This window comes from Crocodylus siamensis, chromosome 2 (assembly GCF_052110815.1).
Source record: "Crocodylus siamensis isolate JL-2025a chromosome 2, ASM5211081v1, whole genome shotgun sequence".
Lineage (NCBI taxonomy): Eukaryota > Metazoa > Chordata > Crocodylia > Crocodylidae > Crocodylus > Crocodylus siamensis.
This window is the reverse complement of record NC_143396.1, coordinates 48,623,241-48,641,227: the sequence shown is the minus strand read 5'-3', so window position 1 is coordinate 48,641,227 and position 17,987 is coordinate 48,623,241. Positions and strand designations below refer to the sequence as shown.

General features: G+C 40.4%; 1 protein-coding gene across 5 annotated transcripts in view; it reads left to right on the top strand.

Annotated features, from left to right (window-relative positions):
* Positions 1-17,987, top strand: part of RBM47 (RNA binding motif protein 47) — a 135,860-nt gene that overhangs the window by 51,462 nt on the left and 66,411 nt on the right. Inside the window, exon 1 of one of the 5 annotated variants that reach the window (XM_090035798.1) lies at positions 15,452-15,510. The exons of the other annotated variants lie outside the window; for them this stretch is intronic. The gene's annotated coding sequence lies outside the window, so the exon portion shown is untranslated. Of the gene's footprint in view, positions 1-15,451; positions 15,511-17,987 lie in introns of those variants that run through there. 5 annotated transcript variants of the gene reach the window in all.

Here is a 17,987-nt window from a genome sequence, read left to right as displayed (position 1 = left end):
GTGAGACCACCAGATTTCCAAGCGTGTCCTGCAGGGGCCCCACATTACCTGTAACCTTCTTTTTACCCGCTATATATTTAAAAAAGGATTTCTTGTTATCCTTTATCCAGGGTCACTAGTCCCAGTTCCATCTCTGCCTTGGCCTTCCTAATAGTTCTCCTACAAGCCCAAGCAACGGAGGTATAGTCCTCCCTGGTGATGGCCCCTCCCTTCAATTGGGTGTACACCTCCTTTTTAGCTTTGAGAAGTTCCTGGATGCTTTTGGTGAGCCATGGGGGCTTTTGAGCACTTCGCCCCGCTTTGATCTGTGCTGGGATTACCACCCTTTGGGCTTGGAGAATCGTCTTCTTCAGGAACAACCACTCTTCTTAGACTCCCAACTCCCAACCCCTCTGGGACCTCAGTACCTCCCCAACTTGTCTCCTTAGCTCAAATGAAATCCGCCCTCCTGAAGGCCAGGGTGCTGTCTTATTGCAGGCCTTTGTCAGCTCTTCTCCCTGGTTGAGTGATCTGTAGTAGCCCCCCACCATTAAGTCCCTTTCAAGAATTTGGGGTGCAAATTCCCCCTGAACCAATGCACCGATTTTTCTTGAATCTTGGTAGGCTTCATGCTCTCAGCAGAGGCTACCACCTCTGCAAGTTTTATCCAAATCAGACCAAAAAACAACAAAGTTATAGATATTTCATTGATTCCCCATTACACCCTGTGGCCGGATCTCTGAGGTGGCTCTGAAGCTTTGGAGCCACTTTGGCTGGATCGAAGTGGAAACCTGGTCTGAAGCTCCAGATCAGATCACTGGCATCCAAAGTGGCCAGATCTGAAGCTAGATTGAATAGCTGCCTACTCGCACCGGCCTAGTTTTGGAGGGAGATATGATAAGAAGGAAGACTAAGATCTCTTTTACAGAATCAGAGGAGAGGATGCCCCCAGGAAACTATGCTTGTTTTCCTGTCAGCAGAACTTTTATTGGGTCACTTCCATTTTTCTTCTGTGGGCACATAAGTAAATGGCAACGATGACAAGTACATTACTGATGCATTCATTACTGATGCAAAAAAACCTGAACAAACCACTCTTTTTTTAACGGTATTTAGTAACAATATATGAAAGACAATGACTTTTAAAAAAATAACCCAAATATCATCTTAAAAAGTAATTATGATAATTAGTTATATGCACCCTGTGGAATCTAGCAACTCTCAGAAGGATTTAAAGCACTCTAAAGGATTTACAAATCCTAAAGATCCTTACTTATATGAACAGTCCCAAAGAAACCAGCAGTCAGTGAGACATCAAAATCCCTTCACACATTACCAGCATGGAACCACTAGGCTTACCTCTGGGATAGAATGTCAGTGTTTGGATCACGCTTCAACAGGTCAGCACTAACGAGCAGGAGTCTAGTTTAAAATGCAAGGGGAATTTTATAAAGTCAGAAAAAGAATCTAGTTACACCACCTGGAATTGTTTTGACAATATGCATCTTTTATTTATATACCTCCAAACACTTATTCTAAAGGAATTCTTTTCTATTGTGTGGTGGAACATTATCTACAATTCTGTGCTTGTCCAGGAGATGAGAGATGCCTTGTTTTTTTGTTTTTTTGCAAGGGGTGTGTGTGTGGGGGGGGTTGATTCATGTTCAAAGAAATTCCAGTGTGCAGATGCCTTGAATTATGTCGTAGATTGTGTGTCCATTGCTTTATGAAAAGACAGAAAAGTATAATTTTCTTTTAACAGTAATTGTAGTGAATTACCCTTTTTGTTAATTTTTTATTAAAGTTTCAGAGTTTACTTGGAAAAATGGTGGACCTGGCTGGTACTTTTGAGAGCTGTTTAGCCTCAAGAAAAAAAAATAAAAAATTTAAAGTCCATATAAACTTTATCAGGACACTCACTCAGGTCTTCAGGCAACACAGGGGACACATCTACATGTTCATTAATGCACTGTAATTACTGTGCATTAAGTTTAGTACTTGGATAGCCAAGTACAAAATCAATTCACAGTAACTTGTGCTAGTGTGCAGTAGCGCCGTCTCCTGAGTTGTTAGTGATGTTTACTGTGCAGTAGCCTAGTACTACTGCAGTAGCATATTAGCACAGTTTTTATCCAGCATGTTACTGAGTAGTGTTATTAGGGTACTGCACAGTTAGTATTTTGTGTAGATGCACCCGCAGATGATTATTTTGCTGTTGGTACTTTTCTTATACTTAATGATTAACTCTTGTGTCAGACTATATAACCTCCATTTTAATTTCAATGGGATAAGATATTATTTATTTTCTACTTTAAGCATGTTGTACTGTGTTCCTCCCGAGAGGAAGCTGCATTTCAAGTTGTGGAAAGGATTGCATACATTTTTATGTATCATGTGTCAGGATTCTTCAAAATGAAATACACTATGCAAATATAAGTCAAATGGAACCCACTGGAAGGGGCCAACCTAGCCATCAAGTCATCTGTGTTTGCAGACCACAATTTAACCAAGTTAATTAAAAATATAAGACTATCATTGTGGTATGAAATACTAACAGCCACCACCCAACACCTCTTTAGCATTATTTCAAAATACCAACAAAAGTTTTTAATTTAAATTCATACAGTAGATTGCAAAAGATAAATGCAAAGGGAGTTATTTCGAAGCATCCTGGTTTCAACTTTGCAATGTCATTATCATGCATGTTGGTATTGCTTGTATGATAACATTTTGTTTGCTTTCACAATTTGATCATTTGTTAGGTATTGGGTGACTCATAAACAACTACTGTACAACCTGAACTTCCTTCCTTAGTATTTGCCTTAACCCAGCCATCTTAGGGTTACTGCCAAACCCAAATATCTTAGGTTGGATATTAGGAAAAGCTTTCTCACTAGGGGGGATGGTGAAGTGCTGGAATGGGTTACCTAGAGAGGTGGTGAATCTCCATCTTTGGAGGTTTTTGAGGCCTGGCTTGGCAAAGCCAAAGCTGGAATGATCTAGATGGGAATAGTCTTGCTTTGAGCGGGGGGCTGGGCTACATGACCTCCTAAAGTCCTTCCCAACCCTAATGATCTAGGATTCTGTGAACAATGCTTGGGGGCTGAAAAACTGTCAGATTCGTCCTGCCTTCCCCCATTGCTATTTATAAATCCATATACCTGTTTTAAACTGTTTTATTACAGAACAATTGCTTTGGTGCTCTTTTTTTTACATTCAGAAAGGGGGGAAAATGTAGCTACCCCTAATTTATGAGCATCCCTATAATAATAAACCAGGTCTACATATATAAAGAAGACAAAAAAGAAGTGCTTCTCTCAGCATTTCCTCTTCTCTTCATGGTCGAAATAGGAGTGGTGTTAGATTTTCAAGTTGGCACATATATCATTGTATTTTAGGTGCTTAAATCCCCTCCTGCTGTAGGGGCTAGAGCAAATGCACAGTTCCCAAACTAGCATCCACAACACGTAGGAGTGGGACTGAGAACTGCACAGAAGTTCAGTCGTGGCATTTGTGTTTGGATAAGAGCTAGAATCAAGAGCCCTCAATTGGGTTGCTGCCTGAAAATGCTGGGACCTACTGCCTTAAAGATTCCTTTTTAGTTCTGATACAGCCCATATTGAATGGAGACAGCTGTTCCTACAAGATTTTGGCACACCACAGCCTTGCAAGGACAAGCTACTCATGAAATGTCTGCCATTTTGTGCCATGTTAGCGAGAGCAGCTCCTTAGATTTCAGTTGTTTAGTGTGAACCAAATCTCAGTATAAAACTTGACCACTAGACAAAATGTAATCTAGATCATGATATGAATACCCAAAATCCTGGCCCATCTCTACCTAAAACTACAAGCCTTCAGATCTGTACATGTATAACAACTCCTGACTTCGCAAGGACTAAAACTAGATATCGCTTACTTTTACACCCATATAGCCAGTAATGCTTTATGCTTGTAGGCTGTTACTCTGTAACACTTGCAGATGTTAAAAAAAACCAAACCAAAACAAAGCAGCATTTTAAACTTGGTGCACACCCAGAATAGGCAGCGCGTTAGTTGGACCCAGCTCACCTGATGTCTGTAAAGATCGGGCACTTTAGTGGTCCTTTTATCTAATAGCTGATTCCATTGGCTTTATCTGAAAGCACCAAAACGCCCTGCTGAAGCATCCAATCTATACGGACACTGTAGAACCAGATCAAACTAACAACGTACTTCTGCATCCACTAAAGCGCAATTTTTGGGGGGGTTTTAAATTCTGCAAGCAGCTGTAGTATTGCATTCTGTCGTCTGAGCTCTAAAGGGGTGAACGGGTGAAAAGAAGGTAGTTTGACACAAACTGGGTTGATGTATAATATTAAAATTTATTCAAACAAATGTGTCTGAGTTTGTATAATCTGCTTAAGAATTTTTGTGCATTTGAGAGCAAAATGTACCATACAGTATACCTGGAAATTTTAAGCCACGTTCTCTCTCTAATTACAGCATGATCCTCAAGGGGGTTATAATGCAAGACTTATTAAATAAAGATGTTGCAGTTTACAGTTGATCTCTTTTAAAATTTGTTTGCTGAATTTGCTCCCACAGTATACATCTTGGGGATTTTTTTTTCTTTTTTTACGGTCTTCTGGCGGGGGAGAACTAGTGAATCATCTTGAGCAGTAATGGAGGATTCAGAAAACGGAAATACTGCAGAACTATGTGGGAAACTGATATACTGGATAAATGCAGCAATTCTCTGGCACAGAACATTGTGGTGTTCATCCCTTTAGCGTTCGTACAAAAGAATGGAATACTACAGGCGTAAAGCATTACTGACTATGTGTGCGTAAGAGTAAGTGATATCTAGTTTTAGTCCATGCATATAAAAGGAACAAGTTTTGCAACATATTTGATATGTACATGTGATATAGCTGTTGTAAGAGGGTATTACTTGTTCCTCTAGACTTCTTTATATGAAGTTGTTTAATAAGTAAGAAAATCTGTCTAGAACTAAGTTAATCATAAACAGTGAAGAAGTTGCATTGTTCTAAAAATATCACTGCCCTTCTGGAATTAACTCCCTCCATCTTGGGCTTGCCAGAATCCTGCATTTCCCTCATGCTTTTTACTCCCGCTTCAACTGCTCTCGCTTTCTCAAACTCCTCCCCTTAGACACAGTTCAAAGAATTGTCGTTGTCACAGTTCTTTTCTCCTGTTTCTGCCACTTTCACTCTTCCCCAGCTCTCCAAATTCTTCCCATCTTTAAAACTGCAATTCGCATGATTTTGCTCTCCTTTCCAAATTCGGAAAGCTCCTATCAACCACAGGCAGTAGAAGGCCCCAGGCTTGGGGAGGCTTAGCCACCCCCAAACTAATTTCTTGGTGGCTGGCAACAGCAGCAACACCACAGCACTGCTTGGCTTGCAGCCAGGCCAGCACCCCACGCACACTCAGCTCCACACGGCTGAGGAAAAAGAGGCTAGCTGTGCATGCCTCACATTGTGCAGAGCACAATGGGAGATGTGGTTCTCATGCTGACGCATGCACTCCGCCCCCAGTAATATTTTCTCCCTCTGTCTATGCTATCGACCATCTGTAGCCATGCTGCTCCATAGCCACCTTCCTCTGTGACTGGCTCTCCCTGTTCCTCTCCTCATGATCCCCAATCCTCGTTCTCCTATGAAGATATTATGTCCCATTTCATCCATTTGCTTTCTGGCTTCTTGTTCTTCTTTCTGAATTTTGCTTCCAGGGTCATTTATCCTACTCTTCCAAATAGCCATTCAATTGACCTAATCTTCATTTAAACACTGCTTCTTCTCTGAAGTACAGGTTTCTCTTGCTTTATGTGGGTTCTGTATGTGCAAATTTGCTCTTATGCAATGACCCTTTTTATACCAAAAATTCATTATACGCAAGGTAAATTCACTCCTTTGTGACTAGCTGCCACCCGCATTATGGTAACGTTCACCACCACCCTGTGCTTGTGTGTACTGTCTGCTGCTAGTGAGTACCAAAATTGTCCTGTAAAAGTGGTAGAAATGGGTACAGTCAAGGTCTTGGAACGTATCCCTATTTGTTACATTGTAAAGTGGGTTTCCTTTGTGCGAATTCGAGTTATTCAGCATTTTCCAGGAACGCATGTACAGCATAAAGCGAAGTAAACCTGTATCACTATTGCAGTTTTCTCTCTTCAGCCATGTTTTACCTCCTTCAGCAACGCCCCTTGACACTGCCCTTTTTTCTGGCCTTTCCAGTCCATTCATATTTTTGACTTCTTAGCACTCTGTCTTCCTGTTTTCTCCTCCCCCCCAACTCCTCAAACCTTCCCTTCCCCTCCCACCCCCAATTCAAAAATCTTTCTGTAATTTTTCAAGCCTGTGTCCTTTCAGCATCTAATTAAAGAACTTCAACGTGAAGGCCATGGATCATACCAATGTCCCCCTGGTACACATTCATTCTCCATCAGTTTGCCGGATTCCTTTTCTGTCCGCCTGTTCTTATTGTTCCCACTGAATATCTGAGCTCTTTTTGATAACACATGAGACCAGAAAGTATTTCATCCACTTCTTGACTTTTTTTGGTAGATAACATGTTCATGGTTCCCCTTTTTGCTGGCAAGGCTAAATCAGTCTAAGATTTTCCACTAGGTTGTAAAGTCTCTGTAAATGCATTCTTCTTAAGTGTTATTCTTTATTTAGAAATATCTACCTCCTGCATTTCAGCTACAGAAACTATCTGCACTTGCTGCACCTGATGAAGAGGTTTCACTTAATTAAACATTCAGAGCTGAATGTTTAATTATGTAGTAAATATATTTTGTAGCAATATTTAATCCTTGGGATGCTAAGGAGTTTGCTGTTCACTAATCAGAATTCCAATTCTGGGACCTTGGAACCCATTATAAACAATGCATTTTAATAATGTATTAGTTATATATGCCCAGTAGTATTTCCCAAAACAGTTTTGCAACCTAACATACCTTCCTGTGTATCTGGCCAGACAACCCAGATTGTAATACAAACACATCACTGTATAAAAAAAATCACATTAATATTTCAAAAAGAATTACAGTAACTTATCAAATTTTTAATTAAAATCCTGTGTACCAAACTGTGGCATGTAATGATTAAGCCTGCGTGAAAGAAGTGCATATTTTATACTGTAAGTCAAAAATGACCAAACTGAAAATATGAAATGGATGACATTTCTCTTCCTAGTATTATTACTTTGTGTTAGCTTGTATTATGAAAACCATTATGTTGACATATGGATAATTTTTCAAATATTTACTTTTTCCAAACAATAAGCATATCTGCCTCTGTATATTAAGTAATTTATTAATATATTTTTGCTCATAAGATGAGAATCTGCCCCCTGATGACTTGAGGTTTGGTCTTTCACATTATATTATTACGTAAGTGCATAAGACAGTGAGCAGCTGTGATGAATTTTGTACTAAAATAATATCTGGAATAGGATAGGGGAATGTTAAGCAAGCTACTTTTTTTCCTGTTTTTTTTTCCAATATTTCACTTTTCTAAATGTGACCCAGTGTGACATGCTGCAGTGCAGCAATGCATGTAGAAGCAGGCTGAACAGCTCTGAGGAAGGGAGTATTTTGAAATGTTTGTCTATATTCTGAGATTGCTAAATCACTGAAGTAGTGCTTTCCCACACAATGCAGATGAAATCTAGAATAGGCAGTTCTAAGAAGGCTTTGGATTTCCTAAATGAAGCATAACTGCTTGCTGTACTGTTCCTAAATGAAGCGAACATAACTGCTTTGTAAAGATTTTTGTGAAAATTCCTTTCGTTGTAGAAAGTTCTCCAACATTGGACTGTATATTTGTTTTAGGCATCATTTGCTAGTCAATACTTTAAATAATGCACCCTTCCTGGAAACAAATTTATGAACACCAGTATTTTCCCCATCACCATTCTTTTTTTTTTTTCTGTGAATCATGCTGCCTATTTTTGTCCTTAAAGTTTTATGCTTTATCACAGCAATAATGACAGAAACCTTGCCCAGGGAAAACATTAGCAAGGATATTCTATGGGATGACCAGCAGAAGCATTATATGAGCAGTCACGTTCTTGTCTCCTTATTGTCTCTAAGGCTAAGTACAGACAGTGAAAAGCCCAAGGCAGCATCGGTTCAGTCTTACTGAGAAACAATTGGACAGACACTTACTTTTGGTTCAGGAAAAGCAGCCATATGCCTACAATGGCTCAGAAAAGAAAACGGGGGGGAGCTAAAGCACGGCTCTCTGGCACATAGCCAACTTGGGCCATGTATTCGCTTCCTCTTCCTGCTTCCTCCAAGCTCTCTGGGATTTGCAATCCACAATCATAGCAGCAGGACTCTACAGGGTTGCTTATCACTTCCTCTTCCTGCTTCCAGGTACCTATGGGATTTGTAGTCCACATTGCAGCCATCAGTAAGTTTTAGCAGCTCTGTACTGGAGTGAGGGGGAGTTAACCTGCCTCCCAGACCCCAGCTAGAGTTTGCCTTCTCTTCTGGAGAGGACAGCATAGCCCAGCCAAGGCCTGGAAAGCATGCTGGGGGACCGTGATTTAACCAGGAAGGGGTCTGGGACAGAAGCTTCATAAACTGGTTTGGCCCAAATCAATTAAGTCTGATACTACATTCAACCAGGTTTATCTTAAATCAGTTTCAGCCATTTTGAAACTGGTTTATGTACACTGAGCTTCTGTTCTGTTTTAGGTTTAAACCAGTTTCTAATGACTTAAACTGTGTACCATGTGTGTAAGTTCTGTCCCTAGCCTAAGAGCACTTGCCCTATTGTGTAGAGAGGACTCATTTCACGCTAGCTCTGGGTTATGCTTCTTTATTCCAAACCCTCAGAAAGGATATTGAAGTTTATAAGCAAAGTGAAGGACTGGCCCAGTAAAAGCTATAGCTGCTGAATTCCTAGTGTGGTCATTTAATGTTGCATGAAGTAAGCCTGCTGTGATGAAGTGACAGCAAAATGTGGGGTATTCTTGTAAAGCCATCTTTGGGTCACTGTTAAGAAATGTTGTCAACAGACAATTCAGAGACTGATTTTTGTTATTTCCCCCTGGAGTGGGGAGGTGGGAGTTCCCCTGGGGCACAAAAATAGATACCCAGAAGTCTTTCTCCTAGTTTCTTTATAGCTGTAGGGGTTGCCAGGCCTGCTCTATCCAGAAAGAATCCAGGTCTCTGAAGTTTATTAACACTGCCTTAAAGTTTATTATGAGGATCACTCCAAAACATACTGGTGCTATCCTATCCCAGAATGGGTCCAAGAAGATTACTTCTACACAGGCCTTTCTGTTCAAATATCAATTTCTTTATTATGAACATGAAGATTTTTGAGCTTTGAAAGCAGCCTTAGGGACTTGTTTCAGGCTATCATTTTGTATCTGCCTGCACCTGGTTGCATTGTTTACTGAAGTGATTATTATCTGGAAGGAGGAACCACAAATGCTGGCAGCTGAATACAATTAAAACTGCTTAATAGTTACTAACTAGTGCATAAACTCATGGCAAATAGAAACTAGCCCATTCAGATATCTGCTTTGCAACATTCTAGTGTTGTTAGTTTTGAGGCTATTAACATTTCCTAACTAATTTATATTGATTTTCAACTGATAATGCTTTGTCTAAGAGACTGTGAATTTTAGGTGCTTTTTTGGCTTCTGAGAAGTGTATTTTTCCCTTCTGCTGTTCCCAAATCAATCTGAGGATATAAAGTTTCTGTAATAAGTTAACATTTGACTTTACATCTTTTATGTTGCACAATACTGTACCCCTTCCACTTGCAGTAAGTAAATATTCAAGTGTTTTATATTGCCCTTGAAACCTATGCTCTGTGACAAAGATTGGACTCTGAGAAGAGAGTGAAATAGTTCTGTGGTGAACAGTTCCTACTACCATTCCTCTGTTAATCAAAAACTTATCCTTGATTTCTGTAAGCATGATCTGGAGAACTTTGGAATGGATGGTACAGAGATGGGCTGACCCACCTGCATTTCAGTTCTTCTAGACCTGTAAAGAACTCTTGTTTGGAACTAGTAAGAGAGACTCCTTAAAATGTGAAATTCAGTTTAGGTTTGTCGAAAGTTCACAACCTTTAGCAACAGTTTGGAAAGGCTTTGAACCTGTTTGCAGATTTGTGTGAAAATAGACCTCCATTCTAAACCCATCCCTGGCACTGTTTTGCTGTGAGGGCTTTGGCAATTTATCTGCTTACAGTGCCTCACAGGCTTACTTAACTCATTAGTTCATACTTGTAGCATGCTTTGAAACATAATGCCCTATGTAAATGCTAGGTGTTATTACTGTTTTATTCCAAAACCAGGTAAATCTAAATCTTGGTGGTTTTGGATGACCTTGCTTTAAGGGTAAGTCTTTGGAAAGTACATAGGAAAACTGGAGAGAAGGTTGCAGAATTTAACGTAAATGAAAAATGGCAAGTTTGCCAATCCAGAACTGTGCCATGACTGAGAATTGATGCCACCCAGAATTCCTTCTACCAGCAGTAAGTGAACACAATTTTGACCACTTGACAGTGTCACAACATGCTTAATATGTATTACAGGAAATGTTTGACCCTTGGGAAAATAAGGGTTTTAGTTAACCTTTTCATAATGGCTCCTGAATCTTGAGTTTGTCTATATTATCATACAGGTTAGCTCAAAATAATCTTTTAGTTCAACAAGCAGTCTCATGCTTTTTTATACCAGTAGTTCCCCTGTTCATTTTTTTTTGTTGCTGATCTAATAATTTTTGTAATCCTGAGGGATATAGTGATGACCAAAATATGTGGAAAACCTTTTCAGTAGAAAATACCAAATGTGAAACTTTACCAGAAACATTAGCAATTTCAATTTAACTTTTGTTGGCTTAACTTAACTGTCATGGCTTTCTAAGGCCCAGAATGGGGTTTCTGGTTACAATATGAAAGAATATCCCTTCCTCTTCCCTAACCTAGTTAAACAACATAGGGTATGTGTACACATTGCCGTACAGTAATGTTGCTATGCCGCCATGCTTTAGTACTTCTTTTTGGAAGTACTAAAGCATGGCACAGTAATTGCCCATACTGTGCCATGCGTGTCATGCACGGCTAGATTCCACCGCTACATTGCCATAGTAGCACACCATACTGGGGGAGCACACTGCTACAGTGACACAGCTGCTGACCATCTGTAGACTCACGTGATCGCTACATCACTGTAAGGCAACATGTAGATGCACCCATTGAGTTTCCCTCTCCTTTGCTCAGTAAATAATTATATATAAAAAATGGAACAGCTCTAACGGATAGACATCCACCCCAGAATTACCAGTAAAGGAGCTATACTTCATGAGTTCATTCTCTCCAAATGTTCCCCAAAATCCACCCAGGATGAAACCTTTCTCTGGAAGGAGAGGATGATGATGAGATACTCAAGCACTTTGCACCTTAGAGTGCCATTCCAGTGGCTTGTGTTTACACAGGATGGGAGTCATACTACCATCATTGCATATTCTCAAATAAGCTCTTCGAAAAATTCTCAGGGTGCAGACCGAGGCTAGGGCCCTGCTCTAACTCATGGAGCTTTGCATTCTTATGTAAAGTGCCATGAGTTAGTGGCCCCCCAACCCAGCATTTGCCTGTTGGGTTGTGGGGGGACAGGGGCAGGAGGCAGTCTGCACTGGCCCAGGCTGACAGGTGGGGGTTCTCCAGCAGCCTCCCAGGAGGCTGTTGAACTGCTCCCCCCAGCCCTGTTTCCCCCCACCCCCCAGTTGTGGGGCTGTTAGAGGAACTCTGCCAAATGGCCAGAGTTGAGGGAAAGGGCAGGAAATGGGACCCCCTCACTTAGTGGCCCTACCCCAGCTGGGGTATTCTGGGGTAGGAGTGGGTTGGGCCTCTGAGGGCTCCGTTCTCCCTTCACACCTGCCCAAGCCCTGGCCATTCAGCTGCTAGGAGCAGCCAGCACACAGCTGCTGGCTGCTGAATGGGAAGTGAGGGGGAGTGGGTGGGGAATGCGGGCCCCTCACCTCAAATGCTCCACTCCTTCCTCAGCTGTCCCGACTGGGGTATTGTGGGGGATCTGGGTCAGGCCTTATTTAATACCTGATTTAACCAGGGTTAATTTTTCATGTAATCAGCCCTTTTTAAAGCATCTGCAGTCATGTACATGTGTTAAGTCATAGCTACAGAATGGTTTCAGGGGCCAGATTACTCAAAAACTGTCACTTCTATCTGTGCCCCTAGTAACACATAGCAGGTGTTACTAGTGACTTGCAGGATTGTATTATTCCATTGGTAAAGTAGGACATCTCTAAAAGTTGAAACCTGATATAGCCTAATATGAAATGGCCCAATTAGCATCCATGGAGAGAATCCTGTTTTGCAGGTATAAGTGCTTTGAAAGGTTTAATGCAATTTGAAAAGATTTTTTACAATATATGGCAACTAAATTCTAAGCTGGTTTTAGTGCATTATTACTCCTTGCACACTTTTCTTTTTCTTCTTTTTTTCCCGCTCCCTTTTTCCTCTGTCCTCCTTTTTCTTTTCTCCTTTGCTGCTTATTTTTTGTGCCATATATTTCAGATTGATATATATGTATTTCTGATTTCTGTTACAATTTTAAAAAAATAATAATGTGAATGTATATAATTCTAGGGAGAATACCTGATTTTTTTTACAGATGAACTTGAATTCACAATAACCTTGAGGTAGGAAATCATTATCCTTGTTTTGCAGCTGGGGCAAAATGAGGCACAGAGGGGTTAATGTTATTGGACCAGCACTGCAAAGGAACACTGTTGCAAAGTTACCAAGAGAGTCCAGAATGCCTAACTCCTTATCCCTTGCTTTCACTATAAAATCACTCTTCTAGACAGACAGAAAAGTAAACGGTTGAAGGCAGCTTTGGGGTTTCGTTGTCAGGTGAGAATCCAAGATGATTTAACAGAGTCTATGGAATAGCTCCTGGAAGTTCTTGCAGTTTGTCCCATGGCATCAGCTCAAAGCCCAAGAATAAGCCAATATAACTCATCTGCCTGCAGCAAGGACCATAGTAACACCAGACTCTCATCCTGCACAGACACAAACTATAGTACTTGAATGGCATTCTTGGATACAAAGTGCTTGAGCATCTCCTCATCATCTTCTCTTTCCGGAGAAAGGACAGGTTACATCGAAAGGACAGGTTACATCCTGGGCGGTCTTTGGAGAACATCAGAAAAAAATCAAACTCATGAAGTATAGCTCCTTCATTACCCCTCAGAACCCAATGGCAACTGTGACTGCACTGACTGTTTCTGAGAACTGTATGGGGAAATTTGCATGTGGGCAGAACTGTGCAAACAGTGCAGGGTTCAGTTAGTTGTTTGCTTGCAGGCATTGGCAGTAAACTGGCAGGTTCATGTGGGGACTTGGGTTTCATTATTACAAAACACTGGTGGGACTTACCTCTCCCTGGATCCCATGCACCTTTCCTTTGTGCACAGGGAGAGGAACAGAGAGTTTCCCACATCCCATGACCTTCCTGAGTTAGCTATACCCCCTCAATCCTTCACCTGGTTTTGGGGGCTGCCTTAGTAAATGACACTGATCTCTCAGCTTTATAAGTATTTTCTAGGTCAAGGGGTAATGACATGTGTAGACTTGAAGTGGCATCCTAGTTGTTTAAACCATTCGTGAACTGAATTCATGACTGTAAATCTACATGAATTGCTCACCTGTTAATGGGTTCTTTTATCACATCACCCTAAACTCAGGCAATATTATCCAGCAGAATATATCCAATTCCCTTATATTAGTACAGGAATAAGTCCATGGTAAAATAATATTCATACTGTACTTGTCAGAAAAGTTTCTTGTTACATGAACTGAAGCATGGCCTGTTCACTGTTTCATTGCTGCTGATTATATTGCTATAGGTGGTAGATCTCTGCTTTAATGCAACCAATGTAGAGTGCTTCAGTTTGCACAGAGGAATTTAGAAGTTCCCTGAGTTATACATTTGCCCCTCTTGTTTAGTACTGACTACAGGAAATAGACCTGGGAAACTACTCTCCCTTTCTATGGAACACAACTCAAAACCTGGCCGCTTACTGCAATGCTAACAAATACAAGCACCATCGCACCTGTACCAGGTAGTGTGCTGTACCTTAACATGCTCCTGCTGGTCCATTGGCACACTATTCTAAATGTCCACAGACTCGACTGAGGTGAGTAATTGTAAGAGGGCATTAAAAATAGAGCTGAGATTTACTTTTTATTGGAATAACCCACATATCTAGCCAAATCCTCAGCTGGTGTAAATCAGCATAGAACTGTCAAAGGTAAAGGAGCTTCTCTGATTCATGCTAGCTGAGGATGTCTGACTTCGTAAGGATCCAACATTAAATATAAATCTAGAAGGCTGATATGCTTATTACTGTCCTCTCTACATTCTGGAAAAACAAACACAGCTACTGAACAAATAATTTTTATGTGAATGGGAATTCAAATGATTAATTTGATTTTAGACACATGTATGACTCAGAGAATTTCAAGAAACCAAGTTGGACACAATAAATTAATCTAACCAAAAACAAGACAGAGTATTGCAGATGAGACAATATCACAACATGGGATATTCAATTAACCCCTTGTTTGAGTCCTTTTGTGCACATGCATCTGTATCTTGGGAATTCGTAAGAGTTCTTCCAGGTTATAAACAGTTATTGGTTCAAGCCTTCTATTTCCAAGTAGTTTTGCGGCAAGTAGGGGTACTTTGTCAGGTCAGATATTTTCAGTGTTTTCATACCAACAGGTTTCTGCTGTCCTCTGTTAGTAACTCTTAACTTGAATGGAATGTAAAAACTCTGGTTTCAGACTAGTAGAATTTTAACTTTGGGTGAATTCACAGATGCTGAAAAGTGGGAGCAGATTTACTTACTGTAAAGGCAACTTGTCTGAGCGTTCCTTTTTCAGTTTGTTTTGTACGTCTCTGTTTGGGCTTCTTCCACATAATTTTACGGTGTGATTTCAGAGTATGTAAAGTCATTTTTTTTTAGTTGTAATCATTGAGATGGTTGTTCCCCTGCGCAGAAGATTTATTTGAAAACTGCATGCTCCATTTTATTAACTGTTCCCAGTCAGTTTTTCTGTTGGACACGCCTAGGCTTGCTTGTAAAGCTAGAACAATAAGGGAAAGGTTATCATGACTTTACTCCATTCAAATTATCTATTAATAGATCTGTTTAGGTAGTTTTCTTCCTTTGCACTACTCTCCTATATGCATCTTCATATTAGAATTTTTGTGGGGGAAGGGGGAGAGAGTAATTGAAAAGTGGGGTGTAGCACTTACACTGCTGTGTGCGGCTTGTATATATGCTTTGTGACCATTATCCTGTATTCTCGCAATGGTGTTTGCAGGAAGGGTGGGACAGAGGATTGTTTAGTGTCTCGTAAAACATTTACCAAAAGCAGTCAGCCATGGATTTGAAGGGCATTCCATTGCCAAGCTGCCTGTGGGAGGGAGGAGAGGGAGAGAGCACACAAGAGCACACCAGGTACTTGGCAGGTACTGTTTCATACTTTAATTTTGTGCGTATGTGTTAGAAATTCAGGAGGTGCAATGGTGTATGCGAGTGTTGCCAAAAGTTTAGATGGCAGAATTAAAGAAAACTGTACAGCAACTAGTTTTTTTTTTTTTATAGTTTGTTTTTGGTGAATATGATTTAATGCAAATGATGATCCCAGTGCATCGATTGATCAACCTCTGTTGCTTTGTTGTTCTATTTTTAACTGCAAAAGTAACACCCAGATGAAGTTAAGTACAAAACTACTGTTTGTTACTATTGAAGCTTACTAATGTAATATCAAGTAGCTTAGGTTTGCCCTCCAATCAGATAGTTAGAGCAAAAGTCAGGGCTTCTAAAGCAAAATGTGCAATATAGTTATTCTAACAGGGCTAGTGACTCAGTCAGCAAAGAGATTTGCTAAATGTTGAATCTAACTGTGCAGAAAGCGGCAAACTTTTTTCAGGATATTTTCCTCTGCGTTCACTTCCAGGACAAGGGAGATGAAAACCCAAAGCCAGACTTACGCTTCTTATTTCTTTTATGTATTGAAATGAGAGGCAAGAAGTTGAGTAGTTTCAAACATGGGCGACTGGTGCCACCTTAGTCAGGGGGGGCATGTGACCCCCCCCAGCAACCAGTCAGCAATCAGGGGGGTCCCTCCCCACAGCCAATCTCACTGGGGTGGGGGGAGGAGAAGTGGGGAGTCGTGGCACTCCCAGAAGTGACCACAGTGCTTCGCTCCCCAGCCAGCACTCTCAGGGGCACAACACATAAGCATTGCCTAAGTGAGGAGCATGGCCTGTCAGGGGGTGCACCAGCACTCTTGGGGGGTGCACATGCACCCCCTATGTGTTGCCAGTGTTTTCAAATAAATGTTTTAAGACTATCATCAGGAAGTTTGTACTGTCTTGTAGAAACTGATTCAACTGTATAGTAATCTGTCCTCCTTGCTATACATTTGTAACTTGGTAATTTTTATATGCTTTCATATAAGTGCTAATATTGGCTCTTTTGATCCTCCCCAAAAATTCTGACTTCCACGCTTGTTCTCTGGTAATTGTAGTAGGTGGGTTTTGAAAAATTGCTTATGTGCACTAAATATTAAGTGGGTGATCTATAAAATTATTTCTCATTTGTCTACAATAAGTTCTGTATCCAGAGAGAAGGCATAAAATCAGCTAAATACATCTTTAAAAAGGGAAAAATTCGTATTCATATGTTGCTTCAATTTACTAAGTAAAGCTCAGTATACCATCCTGTGTAGATTCACTGTAATTCCCTTCTGAAATGAAGGGATGTTCTCTAAACCTGTATGGCTTACTGTACTCGCATGTTAGACAGGCAAGTTTAGCAGCTATTCGGTTCTCTTAAGTGCTCCTAAAGACTATCAGCCCACCCACTATCTATAAAGTACTTTTATGTCAAAAGGGCATTTAGTACTTCATGCTGCTTAAACTCATAGGACAATATAGTGCAGGGTACAACTGCAGAACAGGAACACAATTACTGGAGAACGAAGTACATGAGTTCCTATCAGCTTCATTCAGCTTGAAATAAGTGAAACATGCCTTGAGAAATATAAAATCTTAGCAAAACCAGCACGGTAGTCTATATCAGCTGACATACGGAAATACATTGCTTTTTATAAGTAAGAAAATAGCCACTGCACCACCACCCCCTCCCCCTCCCCCCCCCCGGACAACTTCCATTTCTGTGTCACAGTAAATACAAGATTTGTGCTTTTGCGTCCACATAATTAAAACCGCCTGTGCATTTGACAGAATATCAGTTGAAGTAATACAAGAAGTTTTGGTTACAGTCTCTAAAGATTACAAATCTTATCTCCAAGCTCCCAGGGACTGGAATTAAAAAAAAAAAAAAAAAAGTAAAAATCCAAAACAAAAGGTAGGGAGGACAACGTTATCTTGTCTATTGTTATATGTTGATAGGGTTCTAGCTGGTCACCATAAGGAAGAATTAGTGGATTAAATAGAGGATAAGAGTGTTGACAAAATCTGTTCAGTCTTTCAGTCCTGTTTACATTTCAGAACACCTACTTTGGTGCAATTTCAGACACTCTGCATCTTTGAATCTTGTTCCTAAATGTCTGTAGGAGTGCAAGGAAATAATATCAAATAGATGTAGGTTTTAGTGGAAAGAAGCCAAAATAGTTAAAAGGTACCTGAGCAAAAGATGCTGTCCATAGTTTGGTTTTGAGTTATGATTCATACATTGTTTGGTTGTGCTTAAATGTTCTCATTTTAACTGAATATCTAGAAATGTACTTTGGTGTCTGTGATTATTCCCTGTGTAAGAAAATCAAAGTGATTTATTACAATCGTCCCTTGCCTTTTTTCCTTTGTGGAATATGGTTCATTGTCCAAACATCACTATTACTGTTGGATGATAGGATGAGCTGTCCGTCTCCTCTGAGAAGTGACACAGGCGCTTCCTACTTGAAACATCTGTTCTTTTT